General features: G+C 40.3%; 1 long non-coding RNA gene across 2 annotated transcripts in view; it reads right to left on the bottom strand.

Moving 5' to 3' along the window:
* LOC116709056 (uncharacterized) overlaps positions 1–14,056 on the bottom strand; it is a 60,539-nt gene extending 46,483 nt beyond the window's left edge. For both annotated transcript variants that reach the window (XR_004336808.1, XR_004336809.1), the window contains exons 1-2: positions 13,979–14,056; positions 13,772–13,817 (exon numbers count right to left, since the gene is read on the bottom strand). This is a non-coding gene — a long non-coding RNA (uncharacterized LOC116709056). The remainder of the gene's footprint in view (positions 1–13,771; positions 13,818–13,978) is intronic.
* Positions 14,057–15,246: the final 1,190 nt, after the last annotated feature.

The following is a 15,246-nucleotide window of genomic DNA, read 5'->3' as shown; positions in this document are numbered from 1 at the left end:
GACCCAGCAGTATTTCTTCCTTGAAATCTTGACTGCGTTGGTAAAGCTTTGAAACCACATCGAAACCAGTGGCTAACACAAACAAATGCATCAATATAGTGGTACCAGTAGAGAAACAAAAATAGCCTGATTAACTGGGGGCTCTTTTTAACTTAGCTAGCTATTAGCCTGCTAAGGCTAGCAGCTAGCTAGCTTTCAACTTTCTCTTAAAGTTCTAAAACATTCTGTGTTACGTAATTGTGAAATGGACTGTGCTCTTCATTTTTAATTACCAACAAAAGCTGTCTTACCGATAACGAGTATAAGGTTAAACCGCAACTCATAGATGACTCTAGAGAATAGCTAATCCATCCATCGCTGGTCATAATATTGTCTCATTTATGGCCAGTTGGACATTTTGAGTATTCTTGGAATTGCTTCACCTTTGGTCCTTCAAACAGTAAAAGTTGAGACATTAAAGGGATTTCTGTTTTCACCATGTTGCAGGTAGGACTTCTAGAAAACAGCACACCAGCATTGCCTCTCTATGAATCTGATGCATTAGCATAAGTACTTTTTTTTTTAACTTGTAGTTTTTTTGACAAGCTTAAAAATAGAAACTGAAAAAATTATATACATCATCAGTGACATAAATCACTGGAACATTTAAATAAGTGCTACTGAAATGCTACAGCAAGGAGCTGATAATGCCATTACTTCATCTCATGCAATGCTATGCAGACCTTCTGTCTACACTAACGAAGTTTCAGTCACCTTCTTGATGGTTCTAACAACCGGGAAGCCCAAAATATTTTCTGGTTACTTCTGCTAATGATTTGAAAATTTGATGGACAGGGTCTGTATTTTAATTACTGAATGCTGGGAACCCTAAAAGAAAACTGGAATTCTGAAGTCGATAACTTATACACATAGTAGCCTCCTTTGATTACAATAGCTGGAAAAGCTGTTGACATTTGTTCACTACTCACCTTCCTATTTGCAGCAGATTGTCAGATAAGGCACTGTTAATAAATGTTAGGTGTACCCTTACATTTCCAGTGAGCTATTTTAGCAGTCATGTTGACAATATCCATGGCTCAGCACCAATAACTCAGCTACTAGTGCAGTTTATCACTAGCGTGGTTAGTCTTAGGTGTTGGCAGCAACAATTATTCCCAAATAAGTATGCGTTAGTACTCGCTTATTTGTATTAATGTTACTGTGCCATAGTGAGAAGGCATGCTTTCATATAGTCACTAAAAGAGTAAAACAACAAACAGCACCACTTCCATGTTGTGAGTGATTTGAAAATAAAGGTGCAGAAGTTATCATGAACTATCATGAACATTTTTTTTTTTCTGACTTGCCTTTAAGGTTATATGAGCAAAGTCCCAACATCGTCTTTTTGTGTTTGTGTAATCAAAGCAAAATGAACTAAACTAACGCTGGATTCCTCCAGGAATTGGCTGCCGTCGTAAACGTTCAGATTGATATTTGTTTCCTCAGGCTGTACCCACAGGTTTTAACACCTTTTTGTGGTTTTTAATCATTTGTTCTCACCCAGGGGTTGCTGGTTTTGCTTTCACTCACGGCTGAGTAAGGTTGTTTAAGCAATAAAAAATAATAAAGTGAGAAAAACTGTTGCTGTAACATCTATACTACCCATAGTCGTCACTGTGGCTTGTAGTTGTCTTGGAATTGGAAGATTGTGGGTTTGACTCCAGCATCCACATGTTGACAGGAATCTACTTTTCCAACATTTAGTTAAGAAAATACAGACCCTTTGATTGGCCAGTATATATACCAAAGCCCAATATTAATCCAATCCAGTTGCCATTTTACCATCCTCTATCTCTGACCTTCCAGGTAGCAGCTTCTGCAAAGGACTGAAAGAAGGCAAAGGCTTGGATTAATCCCACAAAAATCAAATGCGTGGTTTTCTCGTTCGCCAAACAATGCAGGTTTTACTTCTTGCTCTTTCTCTGCTTTAGATCTGTCTGCAGTAACATATCCAAATCTGAAATGACTGTTCTCATAAAATAAACCAAAAGTCATTGTTTCCAAAAACTCCAGTCTTTTGTGGTGTTTCCTGCATCTTTATATGGCTTCACTCAAGAAAAATTAAACAGGTTTCGATCTCAGACAGCATTAAACGTCTGACCGATACTTTTAAAGACGTGTATTGAAAATCCACAGAGCACAAATACAGCTGACTTGGAATGAAGTAGAACTTTCTGCTTATGACAAACTCTGATCCTTTCTCTCACAGTCTGACAGGGAGTGGAGAAAGCTGTTACAGCATCATCTAAGCTCTCCAGAGGCCAACAGATGTTTTGTGTCATGTTGCATAAACAAGAAAGAACACTTTCATCCATCATGCCGTTGAACTGCGAGCCTTAAGGCCTCTTATCCAGCTTAAGGCGTCTTGTAGAAGCAAAGACACATCAAGGGCGCCAACCTCGATATTACCTCAGTGGACATAAATCAGGCCTAAATACCACGCTTTAAAAATATACCCATTCAATGCCGCGCTGTCTCTTAGACATGAGAAAAGAAAAAAGAAAAAAAAGACGGTTCCGACATCATTGTTTCGAAGCTCTTCAACCTCCGTTCGTGTCAAAGTATTCAACCCTCATTTATTAAAAACAAAATCGTATGTGAGCAGAGGCTGATGTTAAACTCACATGAAAGCCCTGCGATGGAAGCTTTTGATTCACAGGCTTGCGAGTAAGTCAAACTCATATCCTGTGTTTAAAGACTTTCTGAAAATGGCCTCTTGCTCGAGGCATTTCAGGCACCCACCGTAATCAAAATCAGATGAAAGATGTCGATTCCAACACGTCTTCCACAGAGAGAGTTATATTAGGCTAATTAAGCACATTTCTTAGAAGCCAGACAATGCCGCACGGATGATATGTCACTGCTGACGTCACTCTGGGTTTGTTTTTCACATATGCAAAGATGGAGAACTTGACACTTTTCATTGGTATTTTAATTGTTCACTTATCCCCTAAATGAGTCACGGAGCGAGACGGTTGCCCACAGTGGAAGCTCCAGTACTGTACTATGATCCCACCCACATGCTAGCTCTGGTGCTCTGCCACTGCTGCACATTTATCTTTTCTTTTCACCTGCTAACTCTCTTCCAACTGTCTCTTTATTCGATACAGTAGACTTTACCGTTCTAGATTTTAGAGCTATGGACTGTGAGACCATGCGTAAGTAAGACATCTCTTAAAAAAAATAAAATGCCTCACTGCATGAAACAGGAAAAAAAAAAAATCTCATAAAACAACACGACTTTCCTTGATCTGAAGAAATTCAGGACGTGATGACAAATAAAGGCAATGAAAAAGACATTTCCATGAGGAATCAAGAACAGTGGTAAACATTTTGAAAAGGCCGACCCTCTAAAACTACTTCAAGAATGCATCAGAGACTCATCTGAGAAGTCACAAACAAAACCAAAACAAAGAACCCCCCCCCAAAAAAATCTGGATGATCCTAAATATTTTTAGGGAGACAGACAAACAAAAGTCCCTTTACATCTGGTGTAAAATCTACCACAACATTTCAGGACTAAAACAATATGAAACCCCAGTAGGACATGGCGGTGGTTGTGTGATGGGACAGCGTCTGTTTTCTGTTGGGACCTTCACCGATGGAACCACAAATTTGGTCTTTAATTCAAAGATCCCGAAGAAGAATGCCTTCAGTTTGTGGCCGAATACCGAAGTTTATAAAATCATGATTTGAAAACTACATTTGGTATTTACTCGGCTTGCCTTTGCCAGCTTTTTTTTTTTTCTTTTTTTCATTTGTTTGATGATCTGAAGCATCAAAGTGGGACAAAAAGCAAATCTTGTAAAAGACATCTTACATCAGCTGCTGTCTCCAATCAGACAGCAGCAAAATTGTGCCTGGATGGCTGATGACGCACTTGTAGTTCTTTATAAGGATTCTAAAAGTTACAAATTAACATTATAACTCAAATCCACCGAGTCGGACAGCTCCACTGGAGTAAAACACCCAACTAAAAGCTTCAATGACCAGAACGATAGATTGCCTGGGTGTACTTTGGCAGCAGTTTTGGCTTGCAGTTCTGGCAATGATGATGGTCTGAAGGTGGGGGCTGTCAGCCTGGGATTTTTGGTAAATGTAAGTCGGTTGGGTTGAGGGGACTGTAAACTCGCATTTCTGGGAAAGCCATTGACTTTTACAAGCCTTTGCGGAACCTACAAGAGTAGCAAGCAAGAAAAAAGAAAAAAAAAAACAGCAAACCCAAGAGTATTTAACGAGCACAAAAAGTGTTTCCATATTCATGTGTCACACAACACAGCAGCAAAGGGAGCACTCCCCTGGGTTGACACAGTCACGTGGCCTGCCACCGAGAATGATGTGACGTTAATAAAGCTTGCTGGAAGTGGACACAATGAGTGCATTGTGTTGTTTTAGAGAGCATGATAATAATATTAGACTGTTACCAAAACTTGAAACCAAAAAATGTGTTGTCTTTGGTTTTGGGGCTTGAGGCCACACAATGACTGGCAGTAAAGTAACAACAAATATAAATTTAACAAGAAACACAGAACTTTAATTGTTCCTGAACCATCTGGTCCTGCATTAGAGATGTTTGAAATCTTTAAGAGATAGATCCAGGCATATCAGTACTGTCATTTGCTTTCAATTAACACATAATCATTTAATTCTGTCTAATTATGCTTATGTCTGTTCAGAAAATAGCAATCTTGTTTAGCTCCAGTGTAAATGCTTGACTTGATCTGATGTTGTGCAACTTGAGTCTGAATCTGAAATCTGAGTGATCATCTGAGGCCAGTATGCAAAAAAAAAAAAAATCCTTCAATTGTTTACAATGAAGAAACTATTCTTTGAGCTATTCTGTGATCATAAATAAACTATCCTGGATAAAACAAGTCAAGAAGGAAGAAAATGGGATTTGTCTTGCTTAATTAATGACATTTTTGAAAATGTACACTGCTGTTTGGTGTAAAATGTATTTAAGTCGCCTCAAGTTGTCAGACTGACTGAGTTACGATGGCAGCATTTAACATTTCCAGAGCAGAACCTGTTGATCCATACAGCTTTTTGGCACTCAGACATGTGGAACCCTTTGTGTTATGGGGCTCCAGGTCACTCCCCATTGTGTTGTTGAATGTAGATGGCCGGAGCCCAGGAACTGCTCCGGATTGCATGTTAGGCACTGGCAAAGTCCGCTTAAAACCCTGGCCAGGAAAGTCAACCAAATGGACTGATTCTTCTCATTCAGCCTGAAGGATTCTTCACAGCTGCACGTTGTTTTACAGCCAGGGGGAGAAGACAGTCTGAAAGAGGGAGAGGAGGAAGGGAGGCGGACAGGGGAGCAGTTGAGCTGGACAGGCCTTGAAGACTATGAGGCTTGTTTGCTTTGAAGACAAAAAGAAGCGGCTTCAGCTCGGCTTGGACGTAAAACTGCACTCTGGCTCATTAGGCACTTAGACAAAACTCTTGAAGATTTTTTTTTTCCTTTTTAAACTATTGGAACAGACTGTCAATTTAGAAAGGGGGGCGGAGTGGAAGGGACCATTGACCATTTTCTACAAAGAAGGGTTCAACTAAGATTTTAACCGGGAAATATGCATCTGAATCCAGCTGGACTCTTGTGTAGCAACAAAATAAACCGTTTAAGTAATAAGAAAGACGTGTTAAAGCAAGAATGGCAACCTACCTGGCATGTTCCCACCTATCTCTCATACACTGTTCCAGGAAAGGACAAGCTCAGCCTACAAGGATTAAGTAGGCTGAGCTTAATTATACCCTAATAATTGTAGGGTACAATTATTAAAATGTTCATAATTTCTGGACTATTTCTCCCTCTGCTCTCTCAAGCCTTCCCAGATTCACCCATTCACCCATTTTCTCCTTGGGCTACATTTGCAAACTTATAATTTACTTACAGATTCTAACTGAGCACCAATGTTGAAGCAATAATGTGTCCTCTGGTTCAGGCCACGCTGACAGTACTCACCTGGAAACCCCTAGTTTGGTTCACGAGAGCGTTCTGCTGGTTCTACTCACCAGTCTAATCACCGTATTTTTCAAAAGTAAAAAAAATCTTTGAATTTATGTGTTCCAAGGACTTCCATGGCCACAGGTGTACATAATCAGGCACAGCATCCCGGCTGCTTCTACAAACATTTGTGAAAGAACGGGTCGCTCTCAGGACATCAGGAAATTCCAGTGTGATACCGTAATAAGATGCATCCTGTCCTGAAATGTCCTTGCTACTGAAATATTCCACAGTCACCTCTTGCGTGGTGTTATGGCAAAGTGGGAGCAATCTGGGAAAAACAACAGGTCGGACAAAAAAGTGGTAGAATCACAGAGTGGGGCCAGTGAATAGCGATCCGTATAGTTCCCAGAGGTTGCCAAATTTCAGCAGTCAGCATCCACACACCTCCAAACTTTATTTGAGATTAGGTTAAGAACAGTGTGTAGCTTCGTGGAATGGGTTTCCACGGCCACACAGCTCCATCCAAGTCTTACATCAACGAGTGCAATGCAAGGCTTTGGATACAGTGATGTAAGTCAGACTCCATAGCAGTGGTAACGTGCTGTCCAGTTGACAATTTGTCCCTCTTTGGTTGGCGATCCAATGGATGAGTTTGGGTTTAACAATTGCCAGAGGAACAGCACTGCGCCAGGTAAGTTCGTTGCATTGGGCATTATGGTGTAGGACCATTTTTCACATGATGGGCTCATCCTCTTGGTTCCCAGGAAAGAAAATTTCATGCTGCAGCATGGCAAGACATTTTGGAGCATTTTATGTTTCCAACTATTTGAGAGAGGTTTGTCTGTTCCAAAATGATTCCAGCCAGAACAAAGCCAGAACCATAAGGACATGAATGAGTCCCGATCTCAACATGACAGAACACCTTGGGGATAAATCAGAGCAATGACTGAGACAAACCGTTTCATCCAACATCAGCGTCTAACTCACAGCTGAACATTTAAAGCAGCTTTGCAAATAGTTGTTGTCGCTTTAAAGGTTGGGTCAATGGCACATTAAAATCTTTGTGTTACGATTGGGAAATTATTAAAGTTTGTGTTTTTGTAGTTTTGGCAATACAGTCTAACTCAGAGGTGTTCTGAGTGTTCTTATTATTTGTCACTGAGATGCAAGTAAGTACGATTTTACTTACACAGCACATTTGTAAGTAAAAGATAAAAATCTCAAAGCGATGTGTGAAATGTTACTTTAAAGCGGTGCCAGAGCCTTGCAGCCTGTATGTTTTCTACCTGACTAAAATCTAAAGGAGTTAAGAACTTTTATTCACTATTGTGTGCGCCGCATTTCTTTGGTGTGAGATGAACATTCTGGACCCATGGCACCTCAGAGCGAAAATGTATCAATATAATGTTTATGTGAATAGCATGTTCACAAGTGCAGGGAGGAAAGAGCACATGTTGGCAGGAACAAGTAAGAACTGTCAGGAAGCTAAGGATGGGTTAAATAGTTGGATTACAAACACATTCCTGTACATAGTTTTATCAGTAAACTTCTTGCTAGCCATTGTGCAACCCTCAGCGCTTGTTCAATCGAGTCCAACTCTTTCCTTACACTTTGCGGCTATCAAAAAGTCAGATTCCCTCGCCTGTCTGATATATCAGCGTCTTTACTTTTATCTCTGTGTCTTTACAGTTAAATAAAGATTTCGTTTTTTTCTGTACTTTCCTGGGACTCGCGTTGCTTGACTCTTGTTCATTTCCTTGTTCTCCTTTTAACTGAGAGCGGAAATACTTCTGGAGCTTATGTCAACCCATGGGAGTTGCAGCAGGTCAGAGAGGAGTAAAGAGCAGATGTTACGAGATCTTCTCATCGCAGCCGGGTTATCGCAGATGCAGCACATGACATGTGCAGTACCGACTACAGCTCACATGGCTCGTGAGACAGCAATTATTAAAGCAAAGTTGAAGGCTTGTTAAAAAGACATATGTGTTGTTTCCTCAGAAATAAGCACGTATGCTGACCTTGAGCATTCGCATGCTCATGTAAGACAACCAAACAAAGAAAGTATGTTTACTAATCTTACAGCACAGGGCTTAGTTATATTAGCTTATTTGGACTGTAATCGGTGACTGGACGGTGGGGTCGTTATCCAGGGTATGTCAGACACTGTTTATGACGTTTTCCCACACTTTATGGTCTGTTGAGCTGACATTTGCTTGACTGAAATCAAGAAGCCAAGGTGTCAGCTCGCTGGCTCCAGACGAGTTGGTGCTCTTAGCTCTACAGACGTGACTGAATCGTTGCAGTTTATGCTTCTGGATCCACTCTTTAATGGTTTGGAATCGTTCTCTGATGTTGCAACTGGTTAGAAGGACTTATGTTTTTGTTCCACTAAATGGGTTTGAGTCAGATCTTTCTTGTTTCTAACTGTGCCAAGCTTTGGCTACGACCAATAAGCTGATGCTATCGTGGCTCCGACTTCAGGCTGGGCAGGATGAAAGATATAGTTTTGCCAGGATGTGGAGAGACACAGATCATTTTTCACACGCCTGCCTGCCCTGGTCTTATTTTTTCTATTTTAAAAAACAAACAAAAAAAACATTTAAAGCATTTGGGTTTATGATAAAATTAGATTGGTACTTGTTCTTACCTTCCCACTGTTTCTCCAATATAACCCACCAAAGTTTTTAGTTTTGATTTCGCACTGGCAGCGTCTAGCCAGCCGCCAAGAAAACATCCTTTTCCAAACTTTCCTGCTCAATAATGTGACTCCCCCAGAAAAATCTGTCTTCAGTAAGTGTTGACCAATCCTGCTGTAAAAGCTGTATTTAGGTGCTTCTTGCAGCTTCCTGTTGGTACCAATCAGATCAGAGAGCTGGTTTGTGAAATATTCACAAGCACCAATTGTTAAAAAGAACGCTATTAAATGAAGTTGGCTTTGCTAGGTCATCACTTATAGGGATGGCAAGATGAATACGAGTTTTATCCAGAAAACATTTATAACAAACAGAGGATACTTTCATTTATTTCATTAGCTAACCACCTTAGCTCCGATAACCTAGCGCAATGAATAGTGGTATATCTAATGTCCTTTGTTTTGGTTCTTACCCATGAAAGTAGGAATGAAGCAAAATGTACACCCAATGAGAATACTAAATCTGAAATGATTTTTGTATCAATTTTTTCCATTGTTTTTTTTTTTTTCCCATTGGCAAGCGTAGCCTAATTTTAGCCCTTTCAATCCCCTAGGAACTATCAAACCGTGAAGTATATTCATGTAATAGATTGCAGATCATTTTTCACATTCTGCTGGCGACGCAACAAGGCTTTAAAAAGGTTCAGATTAAAATTACAGCTATAATAAAAGCAGATTTATGGGAATAAACGATCACACATCTGATACCGGTCGACTGAAATGTGTTCTTTTCTCACAGATCTACGAAGTTTAAGGAGAACCAACCACTGATCAGTCCGCACATCATCAAAGGCCGACCTCCGAACGCTTGTTCGGTGGAAGCTCCAATCAAACACAATGCAGCCTCTGTCATATTAACAGCATCTGGAAGAATATATCAATAACTGAAATGGTGGCACATCTAATAAATTTGAGGGAGTAAGGAGGTGAAGATTCATACGGGCGACGGGGTTTTAAGCGTTCTTCAGAGCCAGACACATGGACGGAGTAATTCTAGTCTAGAAGTGAGCACACATCGCTGGTTGTGAGGTCCGGGAGGGCTGCAAAGTCGAGACAGATGGGTCAGGATTTTTTGGTGGGAGAATGCTTTCCGTGGTTTTAGCATCATACAAAGCCCATTGATTTTTCCTTGCGCTGAGGGAGGGGCAGAGGAATATCTGGTTACATCATCCAGCACATAACCATGACACCTGGACCACAGAGGGGTCTTGCCAGTTGCCCCCCAGTAGAACAACATGAGGTGGACCCTGCAAACTCCAGGTTGAGGTACTTCATGTTCTCACTGCATGCAATGTGACAAAGCACGGTTTTCAATTAAAAAATAAAAAAAACAGAATTGTGGGGCATTTATTTGTATTGAGCCTCTTCATTCCTACACCCCTAGATAAATTCCACTGCAACTAATTTTGCCTTCAGATGTCACCCAGTCCCAAATTACGCATTCTGTGAAGGCCGTAGAGGTTTTTCAGAAAACGTCAGTGTGATGTTTGCACGCTTATAAAGATACACTAGACTGGAGTCAATGTCGCTTTACTAGTCAAGTCATACAAAATGCTTCTGATACAGCAATAGATGGTTACAATCCGTCTCTGGATGTTGTTTGTTCTCTACAACACACATGTGCACTTGCATCTCCATCTTTGGTGCATTCACTGACAGTCTGTAACATAAATGTATAAGTACCGCTGTATACATTACAGTGAACTAACTCTCATGAAGACCATCGCTTAGGTAGTATCCCGAGCTCTGGACATCTCACAGAACACTGTTCAGTCATCCAAAAATGGAAAGAATATGCATGTGTATGAAAGAAAGCCATGACATGACCCCCTTTTACAGTTTGCAACAAGCCATTTAAATGGATCAAGTGAACATATGGGAGAAAATGTTCTGGTTCACTGTGAAAAACACTGTGTGGTAAAAAACAAACAAAACAACAACAACAACAACAATAAAACTAATCCCACTGTGAAAGATAGTGGAGTTCCTTTAGCATAGACAGGAAAGCTGGTCAGAGCTAATGGGAAGATAACTGGAGCTAAGCACAGGGCAATCTTGGTTAAGAAAAAAAAAACTGTCAGAGGCCGCAGAGGAGTTTGAACTGGGGCAGAGGTTCACCTTCCAGATGGACAACAGCAGTAAACAGTCAGAGCTACGGTGTAATCAAAGCACACCACACCACTTTGGGTTTAATATAATACGAAAATCACCATGAAATACATTGAAGTTTGTGGTTTTAATGCTACAAACTCTGCAGAAGTTCAATGGGGTGCGAATGCAAGGCCCTGTGAGACGTCCAGATTGCAAGGGCTATTAGAAAGCTTCTGATGACGGTCTCACTTTTATTGCTAGACGGTTTTGAACCCGGCTTGGTCCAGTGCGCGAACGGAAAACAAAGCTCTATTTTTCCCATGAGCCCTCTGGACAGACTGGAAGATTGTTCCTCAGGAAGCATGGGTCAGGAAGTCAGATGAGGAAGCTAGTCTTTCGTTCTAAATGCTACCCCCTCCTCTGGAGAGTGCTGCGTCAGCAGAGAATTGGACATTAAATCCTCCTTAAAACGCTGACCCCTCGCTCCCTTGTTTTGTTGCTATTTTTGTGTCCTCATCTTCAACCAAAACATCATAACTCCTCTTGTTTTACTGCGAATTGGCACCAAAGAAGCCACAAACCGAGTTGCTGTTTATTTTGAACTCTGGCTGTGATCGCAATGCTGCGACATATCAATGGCTCGCATTGATGCTGTATCCCACCCAGTGTGAGAAGAAGGGCAGTGGAAGTGAGTGGATGGGCATGTTGGAGCAATTCATGGGAACAACATCGGCAAGACCATTTGGCGGTTCACCACTAACAATGCTGTGGCTACCCTTAAGGACGATTAATTGCTTCAAGCTCTCATTTTCCCTCTTCCCTCAATCTCTCGCTCTCCCTCCCAAAGTCTCCTCGGCCGGGGCTAGTTTCATCCTGCACGATGACCACAGCGCTCCCTTATGATCGCTACAGGTCCAGAACACATGAAAGGAGGCAACCATGGTGCCCTGGCTGTCAAAAATGATGCAAACAAGACATGGATTGGACTAAGTGGAGAGGGGGAACAAGAAAACCTACACATACGCAAAAATCAATGCAGCTTTCCAGCGAGCTTGGGCTGATTCGTGGTCAAGAAATCAAACTCTGCTCATATCTGGCTGTCCTAAACCGCTCATTGCTCAACATGCAGCTGGCTGATGAGTTGTTCTGTCGGTGTTTCGAAAGGCATGCTCGCATGTTGTTAAAAAGTGGGAAGTTCAAGAAGTCTTAAGTAAGCGATAACTTTTAATAGGAGCTGAATCGCCACAAGTTGTATTTCTGCCGTTCTGCATACAGTTCTCTAAAACTTTTTTTTTTTTCTAAAGGAGGAGGAACTCACTGCTGGGCAAAATTTGTTAGAATTGAAGTATCCAAAGAAGGGATGCTTGTTTATACTTTACAACGGTTTAATTGGAAAATTAAACCACCCATTGAGGAAAGTGTTTTTGTTATACACACAATATCTTTTTTAATTGCCTATCTTAAATTAGACAGTAGTAAATTTTTCTTTTTATTTTGTTTTTGTTATTATTATGTCCGCAGTAGTGATTATGTTCACAGTTTAATCAAGATAAGCGTCCTTATGTAAGTATTCTAAAAACTTTCACTTCTTCACTTTTTATCACACTGCAACTGCAAATGTCAGCGTATTTAAATGTTTTATAATAGAGCAATATAAAGTTGGGAATTATAACTTAAACTTTCACTAGGCCATTCTAACTTTAAATAATCTTGATCTTGATTCTTTTGCCGCCTCTGTCAGGTTTTCTTCCATCTGCATTCTGCATTCTGATGCTGACCACCTTCGCATAACATTCCCACAGCATGATAATGCCACCTCCATGTCCTACCACAGGGATGGCATTTTAATGGTGAGTGTTAGTTTACCCTCCGCACGCAGTTATTTAGATCTTATGTGACCAGAACATCTTTGTCACATGTCTCGTGTCCCTTTTCACAGATTTCCAAAAGTTGGAAATACCCAGAAAAACAAAGCAATGGATTCATACTGCTAACAGTGGGTAAGCATAAAGTCCTGTAATGTGAGTTGACTCAAGTTATTTTTGTTTGCAAACTGAGCATGATGCAAGTTGGAATAATAAGTAAATAGGAAAAGCAAGTCTGGTTTCTTTTGTAGTCTAGAACAATTATGCTTGAACAAACTATTTTCACTTGAACGCACGTTTATGGTAATGCCCCCTGATGGCTCATCAGCTGAAAATGCCAGTAAGTATGCAATTTTTTATTTTATTTTATTTTTCACTCCCACATGAAAAAAAATGTGGAGATTTCAGATGGAAATTTACTTGCTTCAACTTCTAGCGCTTGTCAACAACCCTGTCAGTATCCCCTCCCTCCCTGACCCCTCCCCAGAATACACATAATGTCCCTCCAGCAATAAGAACCGTTATTCCTCCTTTGAGACAGCTTTTTTATGAGCTAGCGGTCACATTAAGTGGGATGTGGTGTTGCAAAGATTAAAAATACCACTCTGCATATGTGAGCAATTGTAACACAGATAAGCTCGTGCTTTATATGAGGCTAGTAAGGTAGTGTGTCAGAGCAGAGGTTGATTACACAACATGCACATCTAGCTGACCCCTAATTCTACTCGATTCAACACACAAAGAGCACTGTGTTTGGGTGAGACAATATGCATATCTAGTTTTTGAAGAATTTACAGGAGGTATAAGTGATCTGATCTTAAAGTATTCATATGGCAGCTATCTAGATCTTTAAATTATGTCGGGGGGAGTAAGAAAGAAATGGGGAAATTCTAAATCTGGAGAGAGGAAAGGAAGAACTCTGCCCTCTGTTGGCTGCAATGAAGCACAACAGCAAACTGTTGCTTTAAGAGTCCCTGAATATGTTGTACTTAACTTTTCTTTCATCTCCTGTTCAATTAGATGAAAATTTAACATCCCGTCATCCCACTTAAAGTTTATCAGTGACCTCGAACTCCATCCTCGTCCTCCCTTCTGAGGAGGAGGGAGTGGAAGCAGAAAAGGCAGAAAACAAACCGTGCAGCAAAGGCCGAGGAGTGACTGGCTGCAGCTCCGATGGTGCCTGAAAAACAGGAGGATATCAATGACCTTAAGGCGCTCACGTGTTCTGAAATGAACTGAAACGCTAGCGTCTCAAGTTGATAAAAGTCAACATGAACTGACAGCTCATGACTCTTGTCTTTGCACTTTATCAGCTAAAAATAAAAAAGCTTTCAAAAATACCTTAGAAGTTTGTTCTGTATTGCCGGTTTCTTGTCAAGCCAACCTGTTCTCGCTTTGGAGACGTTTCTCGTGTCTGGAGGTAAAATTGAAAATATTTTGATTTGAAACAATGTGACGGACAAAACAAGACATCCTGCCCAGTGTTCAGAAGGGAATTTTTCAAACATAAAAAAACTAACCGCATTGAGGAAGTGTATGTTTGTGAGCATTGTGAATTTACTGGAATTACTGTTTGGCACTCTGAACCAGGGCTTGGGAAGCGACGGGGGGGTAAAACATGCTAATATGCCGAAATAAATGATGAAAAATCAGATAGTGTGCACAACCTTTTACACAGTTTTGTTATTTGTGGTTAGCTGGCTGCATATAGAAAGTGGGATTACATGTGGCTACTGCTGTTTGTGTTTACAGTTTCTTCCTTCAGTTTACCTGGAAGCAGGTACTGCCTCCTCCTCCTCCTCCTTCTCCTCCTCCTCCTGCCAGGAACAACCATCAAACAATATCATAGTGTAACAATTTAGAAACTTGGGCAGATTTGACTACATTACATAACTAGTTTTATGTATTGTTACTAATAATGTATGTTTTAGATCTGTTCTAACAAAATAGCATGTGAAGTAGAAGTTCAGTTTATTAGCAAGCTTGATGTTAGCATTAGTGCTTCTAATAAGCTACGTGCTAAATTTAATTTAACGCTAAGTCCCTGCTCATCAGAAACTTTTTTAAACATAAGTCTTATGAAAGCTCTTTTGTTAAGATGAACCAACATTATAATAGACTGTTTTGCCAAAAAACAAAATGCCACTGCTAATGTTAGAATTTGAACGTTTTTTATGCCTCATTTACTTACTATTATATTTAACTTCAGTTATTGCTCCAACACAGAAACTTTCTCAGCCACATCTTATAAAGGATCTATATCACTTGATATATCCATTCACAATACAACCCACATAAAAGTATCTGTTCTCTGTCAGTTACTGAACGCAACAAATAAAGCTAACAGCTAACTGATCAAACTATCATCAGCTAAATGCAAAACAAAAACCTCGTCTGAGATTTGTTTCAAAAGTAAAGTAGGCGGTGTTGTAAGACATTCACTTGTAGTGGACATTACATTTATAAACTAATGTGCTTAAACATACTGGAAAGTAGACGTTGATCTAATATTTTATACCCACCAGTCTTCTTTTGCATTCAGCATTAGCGCTGCATGCAAAGCTGGATACAAACATAAATCATTGTTCCAACACAATTAGGTTCTCAAC

This window comes from Xiphophorus hellerii, chromosome 19 (assembly GCF_003331165.1).
Source record: "Xiphophorus hellerii strain 12219 chromosome 19, Xiphophorus_hellerii-4.1, whole genome shotgun sequence".
Classification (NCBI taxonomy): domain Eukaryota; kingdom Metazoa; phylum Chordata; class Actinopteri; order Cyprinodontiformes; family Poeciliidae; genus Xiphophorus; species Xiphophorus hellerii.
Note: the sequence above shows the minus strand (reverse complement) of the source record. Positions and strands in the feature narration are given on the sequence as shown.